Here is a 10,374-nt window from a genome sequence, read left to right on the forward strand (position 1 = left end):
TTCTTAGGCAAGGGTGGGATATTAAATATTAATAACGGGGTTCACCGGGCGCGTCCTGACAACGGAGTTTATCGATTATGTGTGGATTTGGCTAAGGGCCTGCTTATGCTTGCCTGGATCAAACGGCTGTGTTGGCCGGTGCCGGATGTCCTGGTTCGTTCAGCATTTCTTTTTGATCTTTAATAATGAGCTCATAGGCGTCACTATGTAGGTTGTATTCGGGGGCCATAAGGAGACATCCGGTGGCAGCCGGTTCCCACGGGAGCCGGTTCTACGTACCGAAGCGACTCAGGATTTTGTTTTCCCGACCAAGGGCTGCCATTTCAGTGTAGCCCCATTTAATTTGTTGCGGCATTACGTGTCGTTATCTTTGATGATATGACAAGCATTAGAGGAGAAAGGCTTCACTATTAGAGGCTTCTCAAACACATATTCAAAATTCTGCCAAAATAAGCAATCTTTACACTTAACTGGCAAACCAAAAAAAAACACCAACAAGCGTCATATTGCATTTCTATTTCAAGGTTTTCGCGTTATCAGCACAATTAGATACGCAGCAATATTAAGGCCATAGAATAAGTTTAACATACCCACTTAGTATGTATGTACGGTAATATTAAGTATTGTTCTACCACGACTACGAGTTAATGGGAAACATGCGAAAGACCAAAACTGTTTTACCACATAGGTATCTAAGGCAAATAAACACACTTATTCGCGAAATTCATTTATGTATGTATGAACTGGTCGATCAATTGACTGAATGTATCCTCAACTTTATCAGAATGTCATTGACATCCAAACGGAAACACCTAGTTATATAAACGGGACTGATATAACAAACCTATTCCGCTCTCTTCACAAATACTAAAACTTTCTAGCATGCAGCCTTGAGATCTTACAACTACTAAGTTATGCGATAACCAAAACCTTGGGGAGCATCAAGGGAGATCAAGTTTTCCTCTTCCTGTCTTTGCCTATTTAGTAGAAGTAAACCATTTCCTCTGATTTTAAATACCTAAAAAACAAAGCTTTTGGTGCCTTATTCGATGCACTATGTTAATATCTGCATTAAGCTCATACAGTTTATGATTAGACCTTCTATGTTACAGACAGGACCAAAAATCTGCGGAGCACCATTCCAAGAAATACATTGCTACAAGTAATATAAGAAACTTAGAGTGCGTGAGTTTTGTTCATCGAGAAAGGTTTTGTACTCCTCAACTGTAGGCTCCAAAGTAACTCAAAGTTAACTATGTTTGATTTCTAAACTTACAAGTTTTACATATAAATGGATACATTGAGAAGAAAAGCTTGAATACTAAGTAATTATTAAATCCTATGTGTACATATAGAGATGTACGTCTTGAAAACTTACGTTTTTAAATTATCTAGAGCAGAAGTTTTAGTTGTACTTGGACGGAGGAAATTTTAACAGAATCAAGTAATTGCGGGCTTTTTGAGAAGAGCTTCGTCGGCTACTTAACAATCGATACCCACAAGCTACTGTCTCATTATCGATAGCGAATAAATATCACCGGGTTATAAGTTTGTTATCAGCTTGTTATCGAAGGGTTACATATTTTTTATCGACTTTATATTGATGTTTTATCTTTATCTGTTTCATAACAAGCCGATGAGTCTTCGATTCAAATTGGTAGAATCCCGCGGAAAAATCAGTTACTTTCGATAAAATATCAATAAATTTTTGATAAAACATCGATAACTTTAAAAAAAAAATGCTGATGCGGCAGTCGTTAAATTGAGAAACTCCGATTACAAATCAATCTCTAACAAATGAATACTATTTTGATAATATATCGATACATTTTCGATAAAATTCGATGACCTTTCGATAAAAAGTCGATATTTTTCAATAACATATCGACACATTTTCATTATCAAATCGAAGCTTTTGACATAACATTAGTAACACGCTTTTCAATAACATTTAGATAGTAACGTTTCGATAGTAAAACGATAATTTTTCGATAATAAAGCAATAACTTTTCGATTATTGATGGAAATTTTATAACACTTCCATAACTCGTCTGTACCTCATCGATAACACACCTCTCACACACCAGTCTACTGTGCATAACATTCACATCTGCCACCATGTCGTATACGTAATATCTTTGATGATATTCATTTAAAGTCAGATGCCATTGAACCATTGGAGCCACATTATTTCCAAACAATCCAATAGAAAATCAATAGTTTACTACATCAAACAATCATATACATACTGACGTACATATTACATATAATCTTTTGTGAACATATGCGTATTAATAAACACATACGTACATATATGCATACTAAATGTAATGCGTGTTCGCTCGCTCATTCATAATTCATTTATTGGTGTAATTCAATTTTATTTACAATCTGGAATCCCGCTGTCTATGAGCAACTATACAGTGGAAAGACGCTGTCCCTTTTTGGTGTCAGTACAAGCTGCAGTAATGCCAATAGCTAGTAATGATATCTTTACACGCACTTCCTGTCACAACTGTTTTCCATGTTGTCGAATTAAAGAGATTAGTCAGCAGAATAGGCAAGAAAATTGCCAGTAAATGCCTGTCGCTATATTTACATATAATGCACAAACTGAACACACATATTTGCAGATCCAATGTGCCTCAAGTAGTTACTTGTCTGCACTTAGCGCTCATTCATACACATGAGTTATGTATTTACATATGCGTCTACATGTCCAGATATTATTTCCATTGTAGCGATATAAAAGCAATTTAATTGTTAATCTGATTTATCATTATCTTATCGCTCTCGCTCGCAGCTATCTTAACATTAAAAAAAAATGGCTGCACGAAATTGCACGCTTTCAATACAAATTATTTACAATTTATCCATATGAATTTTTAGTATGTTTGCTATATATTTGCTAATAGCAAATTTAAATGTAATTTTTTCTAAGCCAGCACAAGCGGTGACAGATATGCGTGTGCTAATGTGGCCGTAACACTAACTTTAGGGCTAAATTTGTAACGCGCCCTGGCACTTCATTCATTTTAACCATATACATTAACCTGGCTCGATTTGTATGACGAAAGTTAACCGATATCGCGCCATCGATTTTTCGATAGGATTTGGGCTGAGGAAAAAAAGGTTCCACTACGCATACCCAAAAAAAAAAAAATTTCGAGCCTGTGAAAAAAATGGCGACAGGGTAAATTTTTCGACCAAAACATTCCCCAAAATCAAAAAAAAAATTTTTTTTTTTCAAAAAACTGTTGTAAAAACGTTGGCGATAACAGTTTTTCGAAAAAAAAAAAGACAAACTGAGCCCAAATCCTATCGAAAAATCGGTAGCGCGATATCGTTTAATAAATCGACCCAGTCTAATATACATATGTACATATCAACAAGTGTGTTACTGGCAATCACGGCTATGGTCGCACGAATACCAAGTCACGCATCTATGGTTTCTTAGACCAGATTCTCTATCAAAGCTGTGAGAAATCAGCCTGCCAAGTTAAAAAAAAAAAACTGCCATTATGTGTTGCTATCCCTACTACTATACTTTTCGTTTTTTTTACAGCCAAATGGGGTTTCTGAGAATGAAACGGCTGACTATTTGGTCAGGATAGGCTCTGAGCAGGCATTTCTGAGCCCACAACCCGTTATTTCAGTTCATTCTTCGGCCATAGAAACAAATTTATAAATATTCGAACTTTGTTAATATTTCACAAAGTCCAGACTGGCAAGAATCGAGGTAAAGAAAACTTATGATAACATCAATCTTGGAAGATTTAGCTAGGTATCTACTCTCATTGAGCAGACTAGAGTGCGGTCGATTTCTTTGATTGTTGTCAGGTCACTTAACATGCTATAAACACATGACTGTGATGACAACCCAATCTCCAGTTCTTCTCTTGAGCAGCAGGTTATGTTAGGTTAGGTTTGGTGGTAGCTATCCTGATAGGGGAAGATCACTTGGACAACATGAAGGTCCGTTGTGATACCTCTTACAATAAAATAAAATAAAGTAACGGCGACGTAGATAAAGCTACTTAGAGAATCGCTTGGTATCTACGATAAAGTTACGAATTATACCGATCTCAACATTGGATCTACGGGAGATCCAAGTGAGTCACGACCAAAATACCTTCGCCTAGTTCTGGCCAAAGCTGGGCAATCAAGCACAAAGTGATGTGATGATTCCACCTCATCATCCTCTATACAGCTGCAGCATGATGGAGTTTGCAGTATATTGGGACGTTCCGCATGGATACCCATGGGACAGTGTCCTATCAGAACCCCAATGGCCATTGATAGGTGAGCCTTAGTGAACCCATTTATTTCAGCAGATCTGCTGTCATCCACTTTCGGCCAAAAAGATCTTGTTACCCTGCAAGACGTGGTGTCCGCCCAACGTTTGCTGATCTGACTCGAGGCCCAACTATGGAGGAGCAATCCACAGTTGGCTAGCGGAATCCCGAAATCCCTACAACCATCTTCATGCGGTTCAGTTGTACCGATGCGGGCTAAGAGGTCCGCTTGACAGTTACCCGGGATATCACTATGGCCCGGGGTCAACATAATCTTAATTTTAAAATAATTTGATGCAATCGCAAGCGAAGTCAGACAATTACAGACCACCCTCGATCGCACTTTAGTTGAGCTGAAGTCCTTGATAGCCGCTTGGCTATCAGAGTAGACGATAAATTCCCTAGTCGTAACAGCACTGGATAGAATTTCATCCACCGCATCGTTAATCGCATGGAATACACTGCAGTGATCAGCCATCTTAAACTTGCGGCTTACATTTAGCTCTTGTCAAAAGACATCCTCACCAACCTTTCCGTCCAACTTCGACCCATCCATGAAAAAGTTAACCGATTTCATGCCCCAGAGCAGTATGTTAGGCTGATAATTTAATTTGGTTTTAACTGCCAAAAATCTACTTTGATTTGTGAAGTTGTTTTCGTCGAAGGCTGGGTTAGCATTCAGCAAATCCACACCAGAATAGAGGTCCAATTTTCTGTACTAATTAATTCACGTTAATTTGCTACTGTTATTTGGGATACACATACACACGCCATGAAGGAGAGTTTTTACTAGTCGGGCTTTTGTTGAGATTATTGGTAGACAACTAAGTCGGAATCGGTGAATCGCTGAATGGATTTTCGATGTAAAAACCCGTTGGCAACATGGTTTGCTCGGTGAAGTGGTTGCCATTTAACCAAAGTTATCAATCGAATCGGTGAGTAGATAGCAGAAGCCAAAAACGGTCAGTGGTGAATGGATGCCTGAAGGCCAATGGTCGATGTTGAGCATATTCACATTAACATTGGCTGATGAGCTGGTGTCGGGTGAGTCAATGTCCAACAATGAATATATTTGTAAACAGATATGTTTGATGCAAAATCGGAAATTAATCTTCAAGCACATACATTTTCACTCAGAAGCTTTTCAATGCAGAAATACAGAGTTTACCAAATCACTGCCGAGGGGCGACCACGATTCGAAACACCTTTTGTAGCTGAAAAAACTATTTTTTTTAACTTTTGATGTTACTTTACCCTGAACTTTAAACTAGGACCTTTGGTTTGCTCTGCAGATCACGCTACTATCACACCACGGTGGCCGTTATGTCACGGCGAATTAGGTGTGTACATACACAATTCTAACCCCGCTTTTGATAACTTTCTTAAGTGCAAATATAAGCATTAAGTATAGGGTGGAATAAACACTTTATTAAGTTTACGCACTCTCGTGAAATGCTAGCGATAGATCACTTGCAATGTATTCGTTCATTTCATTTTGCATGATGATCGCGTTTACAGTGAGGGCGTGGGTGAGTGGTAACTATGGGTATGACAACATTTATTGCTACTGAATAAGTGTAGCGGCGTAGGATTTGTGTACTTGCAATGCTAGTGAACAAGGTCTTACACACTAGGGGGACTCACTTTTTCTAACGAACGGTGCATGGATTGCACAGAATGCGTGGATAGCACGGATTGTAAAATCATAGCAGCAAAAATTATATGAAATCTGTATCATATTTAGTACGCGCTTTTTCGTGCAAGAAAGTGCAGGAAGGGACAATGAAACCCTGCTTTATAATAATTATTTATCTCTCTCTCTCTCTCTCTCTCTCATTTTGCTCACGAAAATATTGGGAAATTGTTTTTCATAGGTTTTCGTCCTATTTTGTTATTTGATATGACATTTTTCGACACTTGTCATTGTAGCATGCTATAATTTCACAGCAGGGGGTGCGCTTATTTATTCGTAAATTGTTTAGATTAAAAATAGAATAAAAGGAAAACGAAAACATTGTAATGGATGGTAGCCTGAGTGATATTTTCCATGCGGGTGTTGTTTGTGTAGGTGCGACTTAAATAAAACTGGAAAAGATCTCGACCTTAGCCCCAGCGGGTTAGGGGATCAGAATATACCCGCGGTAAGTATGCCTTTCGTAAGAGGCGACTAAAATACCAAATTCAAGGGGCTGTGTAGCGCAACCCTTCAGGTTGCCAGCGCAATATATAGCTTCTCCAAAGCCAAATGCCAACCTCACCTATCCGCGGCGAATCCTGTTTCACTAGCAGACGAGGCTCTGGTGACCCCAAACTCCTCATGCAACTTGGGGGTGGGGAGGAAGGGAATGGCCTGAAGGTTCAATGTGGCCACATAAATCGTTCTAGAGATAGTCGTGCTAGCACCTTAATGGTGCTGTGGTACCGGAGCCTACCGGATCTGTATCCGGCAAAGGACCATCACATCAATAACACTCCCCATAGCCTTCGGGGAGCAACCTTATCACTACAAGAACAACAACAACAAGAACCTCGACCTTAGCCCATAAAAATATATTTTCTCATTCCCAAGAAAACAAGAGAATACACTTAATTTGCTGATTTGCTTTATTCATGAAAAGAAAAAAAAATGCACACATTTCATATAACTCCTGAGCTTAGAGAATAAAAAACAGAGCGAGTTGTATGAGGTAATAATTCACCACTGAAAAAATTTATTTTGCAATTTTCCAACTTTTATTTCATCAGCCGTTTGACAACTTGCACACTCTTTCGTTGTGGCTTATTCGTTAAGTTTAGGAGTTCGCTTAAATATAGCTCTTAAACTAACCTGCCAATGACTTCAACACTTTGTCGCTTAATCTGGCACGAACCGGTGGATTAGATAACATCTTAAACTCTAAGTTAAAACCATTGGCATCTCCAATAATGGGATCATAATCGTGATATAAACTGTAATTTTAAAGGGTTTTATAGATAAAAAATAAAAATTGACGTATTCAAAAAATATATTTATAGCGCACCTTAATGTTTCAAATATATTCGCACTGACTTCGACAGATTGTTGATTACTTACAAGTAATGTGATAAAAGTTAAGATTAAGACGGATGGCAAACGCTATGAAAATGAAATAAGTTCGTTGTTTTATTAAATTTTTTGTTGGTGTTTTTTTTTTTTTATTTATTTGTTTTAAAATTATATACTCACCATGTTTAGTAGTATTTTTTTAGCGGCTTGTTATTTTCGGTACTGTTCAGTTTGAAAGTACTTGGCAATTTCGTATTAAAATTCTTAATGAACTGCTGATGTATCTGCGAGTTCTACTTAAATACAAACAGAAATGCATCCAAAATAATGTAAATATTCCTTAACAAATTGCATATTCTGTGAAGTTAGTTCTGCTATTTAGATTTGTGTAGTAAAAAAATTAGTCAAGCTTATTGTAAATAAAAGGCTAATTAATTTAAAAAAGAAAAAAAAAACTTAAATAATTATGCACACTTACATAATTGACTTTGACTTTAAACAAGCCGATGCGTGACTTCAAATAACATACGGAGCTCTCTTTGATGCTCTTTTTAGAATCCATATTATTCGCCAGAAATTTTCGAAGCATCGTTACATTATTACTAACTCCAGTTCAACTTCATACGCGTCTAAAATTGTACTAGAACAAACCAGCACATCAAACACGGGTCAGCTGTGCAAAAGGCAGCGAGCCGCATGTAACCAGCAATAATTGATTACGATAGTGGTTAATGAGCCTCGAAGTTTACAGATTTGCCGAATTTTAAATCAGTCTCCTAAATTTTGTTCAAGGTTACTGCCCTACTCGAGTGACGTATCCTCATAACTTATCAACTGCGTCAACTTACAGTCGAAGTTTACATTAGCATTCGACTCCCTATACCCAGAACCGTAGAGAGAAAATCCGGGCCCGGGACTAAACAGTTTACGGGCCCCTTATAAAAACCCACTAATACATTTGATTAACTTGAATTAATGACGTCTCATTCATGAATCATTATTGATGGATTACATCAAAAAAAATGTCTGCCACATCAGCTAAATGATTTTTGGACTAAGAGCTGACAATAAAATTAACACAGAATATTTAATATTTATACTAATTTATTGTAACGTAGAAATAAAATTCTATTTTAACAGCCACATATTGATTCAAATAATCATTTCTAGTTATTTGTTAACATTTTAGAACATTTCTGATAAATATAATGATGATTATAAATTTTAATTATACAACATAGAAGGTTCGGTTATCAGAGAGTGGCTTTTATTGCCTTTTTCGCTGCAAAATTTTTATAATAATATCAAAATTTAACTGTCTTGCCAAAACGGATTCAATACAAAGCGTGGCAAGTCCTGAAACTCGCTCTTGAGATGAACACGATCTATGAAAGTTTTTGATTCTTGAAAGGACGCTGAAGGAACGTTCTGCCTAGCTACAGTGACAGGTATAGTGCAAAAGATACGTAAAGTAACACAAATGTTGGGGAAAATCGTATACAGATTTTGAACATATGTAGATAGCATTTAGCAATTCCAAATTTTCCTGCGCTCGCCCGAACCGTAGTTTCATCCATATCATCAAATTGCCACAAAAAGGAAAACGTCTCGCTCAAATTTCTCATAGCTGCAAATCGTTCACTAATGCCAGTGATTACCGAATCAACGACCACCAGGAATGTATTGTTTTTAAAATAAGACTCTGAGTCATCCGTAATCATCTCATTTAAATTACCTTAAGAGCGTCTTTTGGTTTTTCTCTTTCAAATGTCCGGAAACATTGGCAAGATGTTCAATTGAATAGCAACTGTTTTGCATTCGCTTAAAATTGTTTCCCATTGATTTCTGATCAACTTCAGATCAGCTAGAAAGGCATCTAGATGTCGGACCTCAACATCTATGGTGTCGTCTCTAGCTTGGAGGACCACTTTGCTTTCATTAATGGTAGTCAGTATTTTGAACCAAATTGAGGACGGCATGATACATTCGAACTTGTTGATGTACTTGACAATGCCGGTAACATCGCGGTATGCTTGCGCAGTCAAATTTGGCTTTTGTCTGAAAGACTATGAAAAAAGCTCGGTATATTTTTTTGAAGATGTCCCATCGTTGTGGAGTTCTGCTGAAAATAGTAAAACATTTTTGTACAACTCCGAAGAAAGTAATTGCAGCCGTACAACATTCTGCAGCATAAACACCACATAAATTCAGACTGTGGGTTGCAAATGGCGAGTAATCAGCATTCGAGTTTTTGCCGAGAATGTGACGTGCCCGGTTGTAAGCTCCTTTCATATTGGCGCCGTTCTCGTACCCTTGTGCACGACAATATTTAAATGGGACTTCTTGTTTACCTAGAGTATGGCAAATTATATCAGCGATTTCATATATTATATATTTTTACTTACCAATATTTAATTTCCATAAAAATAGATTTCAAAAACATATCAAACACTAACCGCAATATGAACTGGAATGAAAAATTTGAAATGGGTAATTCCAGCCTATAGTATAAGGGATTGTTATGACAATTAGTGAAATCGAGAACTAAGTTATATAGATCGGGTATTTTATGCGCCGAATTATTACTTTCAAACATTTTTCTAGTTATACACTATGAAAGCCTCACAATTTTATTACATTCCAAAAACTTGTAAATTTCACGAATGACAACTATCAGTTAGTTTAATTAAATGTCAACTTACTTCCCGAAACGCCATCTGTTGGTAAGTAGTTAAATGGCTAGATGTTTTCAAATTGAACATATACCTCTAGTATTCAACGGTAGCAAATTACCATGGTGAGGTATCTTTTTGATATGGTGAGAAATCTTTCTAATAGTAATTCATATTTCATATTTATTTTATTACCAGTTTTTTGGTTACAATTCACGAAAGCCAAAAACCGTTCTTGAATTGTAAATTTTGTTGCTTTCGAATTGAAATGGAGTTAGCGCAAAAAGAACGCAGTCAACGTGACTAGCATCAGGCATATCATCTACGATAATAACAAAACACTTAGCTTCCTTGCCTTTGATCTAATATGTATAGTTTCCCT

General features: G+C 37.0%; 1 long non-coding RNA gene across 1 annotated transcript; it reads right to left on the minus strand.

The window, feature by feature from the left end:
• Positions 1–6,876: 6,876 nt before the first annotated feature.
• LOC137244803 (uncharacterized) lies at positions 6,877–7,640 on the minus strand. Its single transcript, XR_010951200.1, has 3 exons — positions 7,501–7,640; positions 7,316–7,410; positions 6,877–7,244 (listed from the first exon to the last, which is right to left on the minus strand). It is a non-coding gene; the product is annotated as an uncharacterized lncRNA (long non-coding RNA).
• Positions 7,641–10,374: the final 2,734 nt, after the last annotated feature.

Source organism: Eurosta solidaginis, chromosome 1, assembly GCF_040869045.1.
Source record: "Eurosta solidaginis isolate ZX-2024a chromosome 1, ASM4086904v1, whole genome shotgun sequence".
Lineage (NCBI taxonomy): Eukaryota > Metazoa > Arthropoda > Insecta > Diptera > Tephritidae > Eurosta > Eurosta solidaginis.